Genomic DNA, 14,649 nt, shown 5'->3' with positions numbered 1-14,649 from the left:
CAGCTAGAAACCTGAGTGTAGATCTAATTGTTGTCACAACAGGGAAAGCAGTCAAAACACAAATACAAGGTTGAATTTCAGATTGTGGAAGGGACAATTTGAGATGTATGAAGCAGGGTCATATGGTAATCTGCTGGGTACTTCATCCATCTCTACATGGCACAAATCAAATTACTACTATGGATATACAGGATGAATTCCTGAAATGTAGATAAGATGGATTTCTAGATCAGCATGTTGAGGAACTGATCAGGCCATAGTTTATTTTAGAGCTGGTACTATGCAACAAGAAAAGATTAACTTTAAATCTTGTTGTAAATGGGCCCTCAAGGAAAGATGGAATTTTGCATTGAGTCAGGAAGAGAAGTAGTTCAATTTGAAAGCAGGGCTTTTAATCTCAGCAAAAGAATTATAGTGGTATGAGTGTCTGGTTGAACGTGAAAAAAGGAAATGGCAGTGGACAGGCATTAGCTAGCCTTTAGAGAAATAAAGCATGATTTGTAACAAATTTATATTCCTCCAAAGCATAAAATTGGAACAGTAAAAGTGGTCCAACTGTGAATTACAGCAAAAATTAGAGAGAGTATTAAATCTAAGGAAATAGCTCTTAAAGTTGCCAGAAAATGCAGTAAATTGGAAAGGCTGTAGCATTTTAGAATTTGGCAAAGTATGATCACAACATTGATAAAGAAGCCAAACTAGAATATGGGAGTAAATCAGTACAAACAGATAGTCAAAGCTTCCGTGGACATGTAAAAAAGAAAAGAAAACAAATGAGGGCATTTATGAGACCCTTATAGGTAGATATAAGATCATTAAAATGGTAAATAGATTAAATAACCAATCACTGGATAACCAACAGTTGAATCAGAATCAGGTTCAATATCACTGGCATAGATCATGAAATTTATCTTAGTGGTAGCAGTACAATGCAATACATGGTAATATAAAACAAAAAATAAGTAAATCAATCAATTATAGTAAGTATATATGTACATTAAATGGTTAAATTAAATATAGTGCAAAAACAGAAATATAAAAAATAGTGTTCGTGGGCTCAATGTCCATTTAGAAATCAGATAGCAGAGGGGAAGAAGCTGTTGTGAATCACTAAGTGTGTACCTTCAGGCTTCTGTACCTCCTTCCGGATGGTAACAACAAGAAGAGTGCATGTCCTGTGTGATGGTTGAGTGTAATGAAGAAATTAATCGTATCAGTAAGAAGATACTAACAGAGAAAAGAATGAGATTCAAAACTGATAAGTTCCTAGAAGATAATGATCTACATCCCAGAATATTCATAAAGGTGGGTAGAGAGATAATGGATGTTCCTATTGTGATTTTCCAAAATTGTACAGATTCTGTATAAGTTCCTGCAGATTGGAAAGTGGAAACAGGGACCCCATGACCTAAGTAAGGAGGGAAGCATGGAATGATTGACTTGTGAACTTGACATTGGTAGCAGATTCGTAAATGAACCTCACGTGTGCCAAAGATGAATTCCTGATCTCCCAGTCCACCTCATCATAGCCCTTACAGCTTATTAGTTTGCCTGCTCTGCGCTTTGGCTCTAACTGCATTTGCAATACAATATACTGCATTTTGTTACTTCTACTTAACCACCTCGATGTAACTTATTTATGGTGAGACCTACTGAAGTGGCACGCAAACAAAATACCTTCACTGTATCTCAGAACAGACAACAATAATGAACCAATATCAATGCAAGTGAAGAAAAATGAGAGGTAGAAAATGCATCAGAAATACCAAGTATTTTCTAAATGGTGAAAGACTGGGAGATGTCGGTGTCCTTATATATAAGTCATTGAAAGCTGGCAAACTGGTGAAACAGACAATTAGGATAGCAAATGGTGTGTTAACCATCATCAATAAAAGATTCAAACAAAATTCAAAGTTCTAAGTAAATTAAAATCTAATATATATACACTCGGTGGCAATTTTATTAGGTATACCTGTACGCCAACTCATTAATGCAAATATCTAATCAACCAATCATGTGGCAGCAACTCAATGCATAAAAGCATGCAGGCATGGTCACGAGGTTAAGTGATTGTTCAAACCACGCATCAGAATAGGAAATAAATGTGATCTAAATTACCTTGACCATTGGATGCTTGTTGATGCCACAGGGGGTTGTTGAGTGCTTCAGAAAGTGCTGCTCTCCTGGGGTTTTCAGGCACAACAGTCTCAAGAGTTTACAGAGGATAGTGTGAAAAACAAAAAAAATAAAACATCTGGTGAGCAGCATTTCTATGAATGAAAATACCTTGCTCATGAGAGAGGTCAGATGAGACTAACTAGTACATCTCTGAACGCACAGCACATTGAACCTTGCAGTGGATGGGCTATAGCAGCAAAAGAGCACTTCAAAACCTAATAAAGCGGCCACTTAGTGTATGTCTCTATATAGTACCTCAAGATTCATTTTCTTGCAGGCATTTACAAGGAAAAAAGAAATACAATAGAACTCCATGAAAATCTGTACATAAAAAGCCAAAGAATGAAAAACAAACAACGCGCAAAAGAAGAAAAACTATAAATAAAATATAATACTGAGAACAGTGCTGTAAAGAGATCTTCAAAGTGGGTGCATAGGTCGTAGAATTAGTTCAAAATAATGGTGACTGATGTCATCCACGCTGGCCCTGGAGCCTGCTGGTTGTAGTGTAATAACTGTACCTGAACCTGGTAGTGTGGGGTCTAGCCTCCTGCTTGATGATAGTAGTGAGAAGTGTGCGGGTATGGATGGTGGGGTCTTTGATGATGGGTGCAGTTTTTTTTTGTGGCAGTGGTCCAGTTAAATGTACTCAATGGTAGAGAGGGATTTGCCTGCATGGACTTGGATGTATCTATTACCTTCTGTAGCCTTTTCCATTCCTGGGCAGTGATGTTTCCATACAAGGCTGTGATGCATCCAATTAAAATACTCTCCACTGTGCATCTATAGGAGTTTGTCAACGTTTTTGATTTCAAGAGCCATGAGGTAATGTTAAAGCTACATTTCTTAGAAATGTTACATTTCTGGTCACTTCACTACAAGAAGGATGTGGATGCTATAGAGAGAGTGCGGAGGAGACTTACAAGGACGTTGCCTGGATAGGAGAGCATGCCTTATGAGAATAGGTTGAGTAAAATTGGCCTTTTCTCTTTGGAGTGACGGAAGATGAGAGGTGACCTGATAGAGGTGTACAAGATGATGAGAGGCATTGATATTGTGGATAGTCAGAGGCATTTTCTCCAGGGTTGAAATGGCTAACACGAGGGGACCTAATTTTAAGGTGCTTGGAAGTAGGTACAAGGGGTAAGTTTTTGACCAAGTAGGTCAAAGGTTAAGTTTTTCACACTGAGAGTGGTGGGTGCGTGAATTGCATTGCCAGTGATGGTGGTTGAGCCAGATACAACAGGGTCTTTTAACGGCCTCTTAGATAGGTACATGGAGCTTAGAAAAAAATAGAGGGCTACGTGCTAGGGAAATTCTAGACTGTTTCTAGAGTAGGTTACATGATCAGCATAACATTGTGGGTCAAAGGGCCTGTAACGTGTGGTAGATTTCAATGTTCTACATTCTAATCTTTTGGTGCTAGCTAAATCTACACAAACTTCTAGAAAAATAGATCCAGAGTTGTGCATTTTTTGTGATGTTGTTTATGTGCAGGACCCAGGACAGATCCTGTTATATGTTAACAGCAAATAATCTAAAGCTTCTGATAATCTCCACCTCCGTTCCCCTAATGAATACAGTCTCATGGACCTCTGCCTTCTCCTTCTGTAGTCAATAAGCAGATCTTTGGTTCTGCAGATGTTGAATAAGAAGCTGTTGTTGTGGCACCACTCACTCAGATTTTCAATCCTCCCACATATGCCAATTTGTTAGCAGCTTTGATTTGGCCAACAACCATCAGCAAACTTCAATACAATATTGCAGATGCCTTATGACAATAATATAGGGCTTGGTAAGACCACACCTGGATTACTGCATAAAATTTTGGTCTCTTTACTTAAAAATGGGCATACTTAATACTAAAGAGTGCACTATATTGATCACTAGAATAACTGACCTGACAGATGGAAAGCAAGTGAATAGATTGAGTCTCTCTGCTCTGGTGTCTAAAAGTACAAAAGGAAACCATATTAAAATATACAATGTTCTTATAACGTTCAATGTGGTAGACGTGGGGAGAATAGTTCTCCTGGCTTAGGAGACTAGAAATATAGGTCGCAAAATAGGTCATTTTGGACTGGGCTAAGGAGAAATTTATTCACTCAGCTGCGGTGATTCTTTGCAATTTCCTACTCTGAGAGGCTGTAGAGGCTCAATTATTGTTTGCATTCAAAACAGATATTTCTAGAAACTGAAAGAATCAAAGAGAATGGTGATAAGAGAGGTAAATTGTGTCTGAGGTAAAAGAGAAACCTTGAACTTTTTAAAGGACGGATCAGGTTTCTGAAGCTGAATGGCCTACTCCTGACTTTGTGGCTTAACTAGTTTGGTTTTAAAGAAAGGAATGTTAATAGAACAGGCTTTTCTGTGAATTAATGTATACTGTTATTTTTCTCGTGAGATTCAAAATCTCACTGCAAGTAAACATTGTGTGCTAAGGATGAAGAAGACCCTCCGTAAGTTGGGAAAATTTTTGATAGTATGCGGAAACATCTGTGAAATTGTCCTGAACACTTTGCTGTGAAGTCATGTGAACAAATTTCTTGACCCTTTCAATTATCTTGAGTAGATAGAAATGATCTTATGGCCACATTTTGAGCAAGAGAGGGTAAGTATCCTTACAGATACGACCAATATTCATCCTTTAGTTAACTGCAGAAAAAATGTTGATCATTCCTACCTTGCTGTTTGTTGGAGCTTTCTAAGTGCACACTTGCTGTTTTATTTTTCCACTTTACAACAGGGACACAAAGGATGCTTATATAAAAGCATTTCAGTCTATTTCATTTGCATTTTGTTGAATAGTAGAAACTGTCTGGAAAAAAAAAGTGGAAAATGATGTAATAATTTTACGCAGGATAGAAACAGTGATTTAATCATCCCTGCTTGGCATGTATAGGCCAATGATCAAATTGAATGAAAAAATATCCTCAGGACAGCCAAGGAAAGCCTCAAGGATGAATAGTAAGCAGTAGGATAATAATTAGGGTCTTTAGAGACCACTGCAGAGGAATTGTTTATTGTTCCTTCTTTGGTATTAGATGAGATTGAATTAAACTTCCAGTTGCCTAGAAATTTCAGCTGAAGGACAAGATCATCAGTGGAGTAATGAGATTATTCATTCTTGAATGCACATTTCTCTAATCACCAGTCAGCACCCAAAGCAAGGATATAAATAACTATTAATCATTACTCCAATTATCTGATAACACTTTAATGTTAGTATTGATCTTTCTTGGACTTTAAGTATAATCTAATTTCCATCAGCCAATACTTTAAGTAATTAAAACATTGGGGGCTGTTAGTAAGACAGGCATTTTCTAGTTCAGAAGTGCAGCACTTTCTCAACTGTATTGTGATTTTAATTGACTTATTTAGTAGAAAATATGGCAATATATAGATTAAAACATGAAAATATAGGTTTTAACAAGAAACAGATTTGGACTCCCTCTGAAGTACCATTAACTTTAAGTGACATTTTTAGTATACAAGATAAAATATTCACACTGCAATAAATTAAATCAAATTTTGCTGATCCCTGCACTTTAAATCCATTAGATAACACAATGCCTTTAGACTCAATAATTTGCAAAACATATGATACGTATTTTGCAGACAGTGGCGAAATAAGTACACTTGACCAGGAACATGTAAAACAAAGAGATGTCTTGTGCCAACTAAACTGAAGAATGGTCAATAAGCAGAGCAGAGGGGGCAACCAGAATATTTAATTAAATGTTAAGTCAAATTTTGAAATTGAAATAAAGGAAGGAAAATGAAAAATTGAACTAAAATGCTAAAACAATCTTAAAGAAAATGTCACAATATGTTTGTAAACATTTTAATTTTTCAACTATAATATGTTTGTAATTCTTTTAAATTTGCAGTAATGATACATTCAGAAGAAATTAGACATTACTCCTGAATGGAGCTGACTAATTTTACAACTCTAACTTGTAAAATTAGTCAGCTCCAACATGGGTACCAACCTCTGTGGTGTCTAAGACATCTTCAAGGAGTAGTGCCTCAGAAAGGCAGCATCCATCATTAAGGCTCCCCACCATCTAGGACATGCCCTCTTCTCATTGTTACCATCAGAAATGAAGTACAGAAGCCTGAAGGCACACACTTAGCCACTCAGGAACAGCTTCTTCCCCTCTGCCATCGATTTCTAAATGGACATTGAATCAATGAACATTACCTCATTAATGTTTTTTAAAATTTCTTTCTGTTATTGTACTACTTATTTTAATTTGACTATTTAGTATATATATACATACACTTAACATAATTCTATTTTCTAAAATATATTTATCATGTATTGCTACTGCTGCCGCAAAGCTAACAAATTTCACAACATGAGCCAGTGTTATTAAATCTGATTCTGAATAGGTCAGTTAGCAGGGAGGCTGTTTCTTCATTTTAAAATCTTATCATACTATTATAAAGATATGTACATGGAAATCATAAGTCTTACCTTTCTCTGGCAAGTTTAATCTGTACCTGTCATGAATATGCAAGAACTTCAAGTTGTTCAAAGCATTCTTATAGTGAATCAGACATTGAAATATCATTATCTCAGAGATTCTGGAGGCAAAAGAATATTTTCTGTCTAATATTTCATCTGAGAATAATGGCCCTGAAATTGCTTTATTACCTTTTAATGATGTTAGAATGGTGTTCTAGGTCATGCTAACACAGACTCTGAATGGCCCATAAAGATCAAGATTCTCCATTGCAAGGTTCATATGACAACATTTTCCCCAGAGTAATTCCGCACTCTGTCACTTTCAGTCCAGTACACCAAGCTATTCTCTCGAGGCTTATTGCAGCTGCCAGAATTGAGCCTCACAACTGTAAACTTGGCAGCCATTTCATAAAAGGATACCCACAATTAGGAATCACACTTGCAGCTGCAGCAAAATACAGTAAGAATACTGAAGTGATAGACGATGGTTGGAAGAATGCTTCCAGAGGGTGGGGGAGCTTTCAGAGGGTTTATCTCATAAAGGTCAGTGTCAGCAGAATATACAATTGGTGACTAATTTATTTGGTGCCTCCTGTTCCTAATAAAGTAGCCACTTAATGTAGGGTTGTGGTCTTCTGCTGCAGTAACAGATTCACTTCAAGGGTCGACACATTGTGCATTCAGGGATGCTCTTTGGCACACCACTGATATAATGTGTAGTTATTTGTATTAGTGTTGTCTACCTGTAAGCATGAACCAGTCCGGCCATTCTTCTCTGACCTCTCTCATTAACAAGGCATTTTGCCCACACAACTGCAGCTCATTAGAGATTGTTTTCTTGTTTTTCAAACCATACTATGCAAAGCCTAGAGAGCATTGTACATGAATATTCCAGGAGACCAGCAGTTTCTGAGATACACACACCACCCCATCTGGCACCAACAATCATTCCATGATTACAGTCACATTTCTTCTCCATTCTGATGACTGGGCTGAACAACAACTGAAACTCTTGCTTTTATACTTTTATGCAGTGAGTTGCTTCCTCCTGATTGGCTAATAAGATATTTGCACTAATAGACGGTGTACCTAATTAGGTAGCCATGAGTGTATGTTATTTGTATAAAGGAGCTACAGAGACAGTACTACAGGACCATAGCAAGGGAAGTATCTCAATAATTGTATCTGAGTTCTTGTACCTGGAGAAGCCTCAATGCAGGCATGCCTCGTTGTCAGTTTTACCTGCTGTCATGGACTGTAGTTAAAGTACAGTCTTCTCTCCCTAAGTATGGGTTTGAATAGCCTTCCTGATGCAGCAGTGGGCAGCAAACTGTCAACCGTGGTAGAGATGTGCAGCTACAACCTGGAATAGGGCTTGACATTGGGAAGACAAGAGTGCTTCGATCTTGAACCCCACAAATAAATAGTTAAGGTGGAGTTAGTGGTTGTTTTTAAACCATAAGACCATATGATATAAGAGCAAAATTAAGCCATTCAGCACATCAACTCTGCTCTATTATTTCATCTTGTCAGCTCCAATCTCCTGCTTTCTCCACGTATCCCTTCATGCCCCGACTAATCAAGAATCTATTAACCACTGTCTTAAATATACATAAAGACTTGGACTTCACAGCTGCCTGTGGCAATGAATTCCACAGATTCAGCACTCTCTGGCTAAAGAAATTCCTCCTCATCTCTATTCAAAGAGGACATCCTCTATTCTGAGGCTGTGTTTTCTGGTCTTAGATTCTCCCACCATTGGAAACATTCCCTCCACGTCCACTCTATCAAGGCCTTTCACCATTCAATAGGTTTCAATGAGGTCGCCCCACATTCTTTTGAACTCTAGTGAATATAGGCCCAAAACCATTAAACACTTCATATGACAAGTCGTTCAATGCTGATACTGTATTCCATTTCTCACTTCTTTGCCCATGCTCCTAATCTGTCTAAGTCTTTCTGTAGCTCCTCTGCTTCTTCAAAACTACTTGTTCCTCCTCCGATCTTCATATCATCCGCAAACTTTGTAACAAAGTCATTGATTTCTTCATCAAAATCATTGACATATAACGTAAGAAGATTGGTCTCAATACAGATCCATGTGGATCACTACTAGACAGTGGCAGCTGACTGGAAAAGGCTCCCTTTATTCCCACTCTTTACCTCCTGCCAATCAGCCACTGCTTTGTCCATGGAAGAACCTTTCCTGTAATACCATAGGCTCACAGCTTGTTAGGCACATCGTGTGTGGCACCATGTCAAAGGCCTTCTGAGAATCCCAGTACACAACATCAACCAATTCTCCTTTGTCTATCCTGCTTGTTATTTCTTCAAAGAATTCCAGCAGATTTTTTCAGGCAAGATTTTCCCTTGAGGAAACCATGCTGACTCTGGTCTATTTTATCATGTGCTTCCAAGTACCCTGAGACCTCAACCTTAACAATCAACTCCAACATCTTTCCAGCCACTGAGGTCAGACAAACTGGCCTATAGTTTCCCTTCCTCTGCCTCTCCCCCTTCTTGAAGAGTGGAGTGATTTTTGCAATTTTCAATACTTCCAGACCTATTCCAGAACCTAGTGATTCTTGAAAGATCATTATTAATGCCTCCATAATTTTTGAGATTATAGAGGTCACAAATTTCAGTAAGAATACAAGAAGGCAATTTCACTGTTGGTCCATTAAATAGTAAGGTCTTGGGGTGAAATGGGTAGATTAAACCTGATTGTTCTGTCAGTAAGTAAGAGCATTGAGATTGGAAATCCTTCTAGATGGCAGTTTTTGTGTAACCCTATGTTTGATATCATGATGAAGTTTCTTATTAAACAGAAAAGAGTAGTGTGGACTAATGAATATCCCACTGAACTCTCAGAATTTATTTTTGGTTATTTAGATAATATTTTAGGTTGTCTTTACACCACCCCTGGCATTGTACTCTGGGCACATACCACACTGTGTAAATAACACGGATACATGGATACATGGAATGCACAGCCGGTGGCGATGGTGGAAGCGGATACCATAGGTTCTTTTAAGAGCCTCTTAGATAGATACATGGAGCTTAGAAAAATAAAAGGTTATGTGCGAGGGAAATTCTAGGCAGTTTCTAGAGGAGGTTACGTTGTCGGCACAACATTGTGGGCCAAAGGGCCTGTAAGAGAAGCATAGAAAACCTATGTCACAATACAGGCCCTTTGGCCCACAAAACTGTGCCAAACATATCCTTACCTTAGAAATTGCTGAGGGTTACCCAGAGCCCTCTATTTTTCTAAGCTCCTTGTACCTTTCCAGGAGTCTCTTAAAAGACCCTATAGTATCCGCATCCACCACTGTCACCGGCAGCCCATTCCACACACTCACCACTCTCTACGTAAAAAACTTACCCCTGACATCTCCTTTGTACCTACTTCCAAACACCTTAAACGTGTAAACTCAAAGTACACTGCAGATGCTGTGGTCAAATCAAGATGTACAAAAAAGCTGGATGAACTCAGCAGGTCGGGCAGCATCCGTTGAAAGGAGCAGTCAACGTTTTGGGCCGAGACCCTTCATCATTTCAGAGTTGTATACTTTGAACCTTTGAGTATCCACACAGCAACAAGGGCAATTGTTCAGGTATGTCTGCTCACAAAAAGCAGGATGAATCAAATGTAACTTATTACCACACAATCACTCTATTTTCATTCATCAACAGAGTATTGTCAAGATTAATATTAAGATGCATTCATCAAAAACTTAATAAACAATCTTTGGTTTGCATTTCACCAAATTGATTTCTCTGATATAGATCATGCATTATCCCAAGGTTTCAGCTAAAAAGATTAAATGAGAGTAACTGCCCTTGACCATTTGACCACGTGTACCATTGCGGAACTTTGGTAAAATCAAGGTTTATGAACATCATGTCATCATACCAGACATAAAGGACAATAGTTGTGGTTGTTGGAGATCAAACATTCTATTTCCAGAACTTCACTGATGGAATTCCTCAATTTAACAGGCTAATCCCTACCTTTTCAAATTATTTCCATGATAATAGAATAGACAGAGTAGACAGCCAGCGCCTCTTCCCCAGGGCACCACTGCTCAGTACAAGAGGATATGGCTTTAAGTTAAGGGGAGGGAAGTTCAAGGGGGATATTAGAGGAAGGTTTTTTACTCAAAGAGTGGTTAGTGCATGGAATGCACTGCCTGAGTCAGTGGTGGAGGCAGACACACTAGTGAAGTTTAAGAGACTACTAGACAAGTATATGGAGGAATCTAAGGTGGGGGGTTATATGGGAGGCAGGGTTTAAGTGTCAGCACTGCATTATGGGCTGAAGGGCCTGTACTGTGCTGTATTGTTCTATGTTCTATAATGTCAAAAACGAAATGATTGCACAATATTGAATTCCATTGGCAATTCCTTAGCAAATGAAGCAAGGCAAATATAAAACTCAGACATGATACAATAATGATGGCAAACTTTACTGGACCAACCACACAGCTAGCATTGGTACAAGAAAAGATCAAGGTCTGGATAGTCTGCATTTCCTGATTTCCTGATTGATCAAAGAATTTCCACTGTTGACAAGAAACAAGTCAGAAGTGTGATGGAATAATTTCCATTTTCCTGGATGAATGCAGATCCACTAATATTCACTAGTATCTAGCCCAGCGTAACCTGCATCATTGGTTCACTGATGTTTATTTTCCCACCATTGATGCACAATAGCTACATCTTCAAAATGCACTGAAGTCAGTCATCTAGCCTACTCTGAGCTCCCAAAAGATCCTGAAAAGTATTTTGCTTCTGCACTACTTGACTGCTTTGTGATGAAATAAAAGTGAGATTATTGTAAATGTGTATCCGAATTCTGACTGCTAATTTGAATGAACTTCATAATCACAGAGCAGTAAAGGAAATGATGGTAGGCAAAGTATACTTAAAATAAAGAGGGTACTTTTGAGTCTCAAACAATTGACTCAAATGCAGTCAATTAAGTTTGAGCTGTGTTTCACTGAAGCATTCTCCACACTGAATATCCAATTCACCTGAAAGTTTTGGCGAATGGCAAAGCAAACGAACAACATTAACAATTTGAAACAGTTCCACTTTTACTGGTGGAATCCTAGTTTCTACAATGGACTTCATGGGTGCCAGTTAATAGTAAATAAAAGAAAAGTTAATGTGCCTTTTGTTAGACTTGCTACCTACTTGGTTACTGTATAAATTATGGAGGAAATTGAAAAGTCAATTTGCTTACAGGCAATTCCCACAAATAATAAGTTGATAAAACTTATAAATAGAATTTAGAGGCTGGTTGAGTGATAAATAATGGTAAGCCAAATGAAATCACTCCAACACTCTTGCAAAATAGAGCCAATTGAATTTTTTCACATTCACCTGAGTGAACAAATTGGGTCCTGGTTTAAAATCTCATCTGAAAGATGACAGTCCACCACTCTCTCGGCAACACACCTAGGTGTCAGCCTAGATTCCTCTGATCACGGATTTGTACTTGCAAGCGGCTCAGAGGATATATTGTCAGTTGAATCCTGAATGAAAAACTTCAATATTGAGATATTAATATTTACAGTACAGCAAAAAATGTGACAGAAATATAGTCACTACCTCAACCCCCCTAGTGACTGCAAGTGGAATTAGGTACCCAGACAGAATGGACTGAATAGTAATACCCAATAAAAAAAAATAATCCATAGCCAACAAAACTTCATAACTGATATGTGATGGGAATTAATTGAATGCCCATCAAATGATAATGAACAAATAACAGAAAAATTGCTGTAACTCTCCTGCCTCTTTCTCCAGTGTTAACAGCCATTTCTGTTATTTAATGATAGGTAGAAGCTAAAACAAATAGATAATCATTGCTCATGAGAATCTTGACAGCATTTTCACTGGAAAAGAATACAGCAACTCAAAGTCTTGACTATTTTATGCATTCTGCCAATCTTTGTGGAAGAAACTGGCATTCCAGAATTAAATTTTCTGATCTTTAGTGCTGAAGAACTCCCAAATGACAGTGAACACATATATACAGCCAAGGTCCTGGTTCAAACCCCACACTTTTGCTATTTATCTGACATCAGTCAGAGAGGCATGTTAAAAATTACTTTTGTACCATTGAGTCAGGGAAGGGAAAATTGTCTGAAAGATTCAACAAGTCCCAACCTTTGTACAGGAGAAGTAAAATTTAGATCAAATAAATACAATAACCCCGGGCAATTGTGTTAGTATGTCGTGCTGATAATGTATGTATATTACTTTCTGTGACTTCTTAACTGGCAACTGGAAAGTGGAGAAATACTTGTGTGCTGGATTTGCTTGCATTTCATAATACTGTGTAATCAAATCAATATTAAGCCAAAGTCAAGCCGTAGGATGAAACCAGTCAGACTCGACATTTATTCTATACACGCAGTTTGTTTGATGTATGTTACTGATTTAATCTAATTCTAAATTTTATCCTCCTTCCTTTGCTCTGTGAAAAGGAAACAAAATGGGCTATCTTCTTATAGTCTTAATTGAGTTGCAATGGATATCTCCAGCTGGGCGTTGAGATGCAGAATTCAGAATCCCAACAGAATCAGTTGCCAGCATATCTCAACTTCTGGACTCTGGCCACTGACTGGACTCACAACTGAGTCCCTTCCAGAAGTACATTTAATAGGGATACCCACCTTCCTTCAAAGATTCAAGATTCAAAGCAAATTTAGTAATAAAGAATGTATAAATTATACACTTTGAAATTTGTCTGCTTATAGACAGCCACACAGCAAGAAACTTGAATAGCCTAATTAAACAAAACAAAATCAAACCCCAAAAATACACTGTGTAGAGAAAGAGAGTGTCACCAGGTTCATATATGGCCCAAGTGCAGAATAAGACACACTGAAGCAGGTCAATCGTTTACAGACTTTAAAGCAAGGCCAAACATAGCCATTAATTAAAACTCTCAAATGGAAAATAAAGCCTACACTGCGGCTGAAAAGAACACTAAACATAAAACGAATACCGCTAGTCTTCAGAGTCGGTTGACTCGACAGTCCAATTTCTCAGGCAAGGCAGAATGCAAGCAGGCAGCGAAGCATTGCTGTGTCCAAGTCTCGACAAATACTATGACAGAATGAATGGAGTTAAATACTATCACTTTGAAATAATAATTAGCTGACACGTGCATATTCATGAGCACAATCGCCAAATCTGCTGCGCTGCCGAATCAGTGGTTGTGACAGAGAGATTAAAAAAAATCTTGTCAACAGTAGAAGCATGCCAGCAGCACTCAGATCCGTTCCCACAGCAACCAAAGTAGGTCCAAAACCAGAGTAGGTCAGAAAATTTCATTGAAAGTTTGTTATAATTTTTGTTCATTTGTTTAAAAGTTTCATATCAATTTTTAATTATTTTATATTAGCATAAACTACATAATGAAATTTTAATGATTTTTGTATACCTGAGCCAGGGAAGAGATACTTTTAAAATTTACATCCATCCTCAAAGATCCCCACCATCTGGACCATGCCGTCTTTTTGTTACTACCATTAGGAGCCGGAAGGACTGAAGTCCACACCACCAGCTTCAAGAACAGCTTCTTCCCTTTAACATTTCATTTCTTGAATCAACTGGCATAGCCCTAATCACTACAGCTTAGCAACTCTACTACCATTTTTTCACTTTTCTTTACAGAGGACTTTGTTTCCTTTTGCAGAACTGTGTATTTTCTTACAAAAATGCACCTAATTTGTATTTAATTTCTGTTCTTCTTGTGAATACTGCCTATATGACACTCTGTACCAATGACACTTGTGCATCTTAGAACTAGCTCAACTTTGACTTACTTTATGATATTTTGAAATATCCATGAATATCAAACACATTTTAAAACAGCTGAATTCTCTTTGATCACAGCAAAGAGGCTTAAGCTGTTGAAGCAGCTCCAAGGTGAGACCTTCCGGTTCTGCCTGCTAAGGCCCACTTAGCGCGGTGGAGTGGATGCC

The 14,649-nt window shown here is 37.9% G+C and overlaps 1 protein-coding gene across 2 annotated transcripts in view; it reads left to right on the top strand.

The window, feature by feature from the left end:
- Nucleotides 1-14,649, top strand: part of luzp2 (leucine zipper protein 2) — a 409,997-nt gene that overhangs the window by 113,967 nt on the left and 281,381 nt on the right. The gene's annotated exons all lie outside the window — the stretch shown is intronic.

Source organism: Hypanus sabinus, chromosome 7 (genome assembly GCF_030144855.1).
Source record: "Hypanus sabinus isolate sHypSab1 chromosome 7, sHypSab1.hap1, whole genome shotgun sequence".
Lineage (NCBI taxonomy): Eukaryota > Metazoa > Chordata > Chondrichthyes > Myliobatiformes > Dasyatidae > Hypanus > Hypanus sabinus.
Note: the sequence above shows the minus strand (reverse complement) of the source record. Positions and strands in the feature narration are given on the sequence as shown.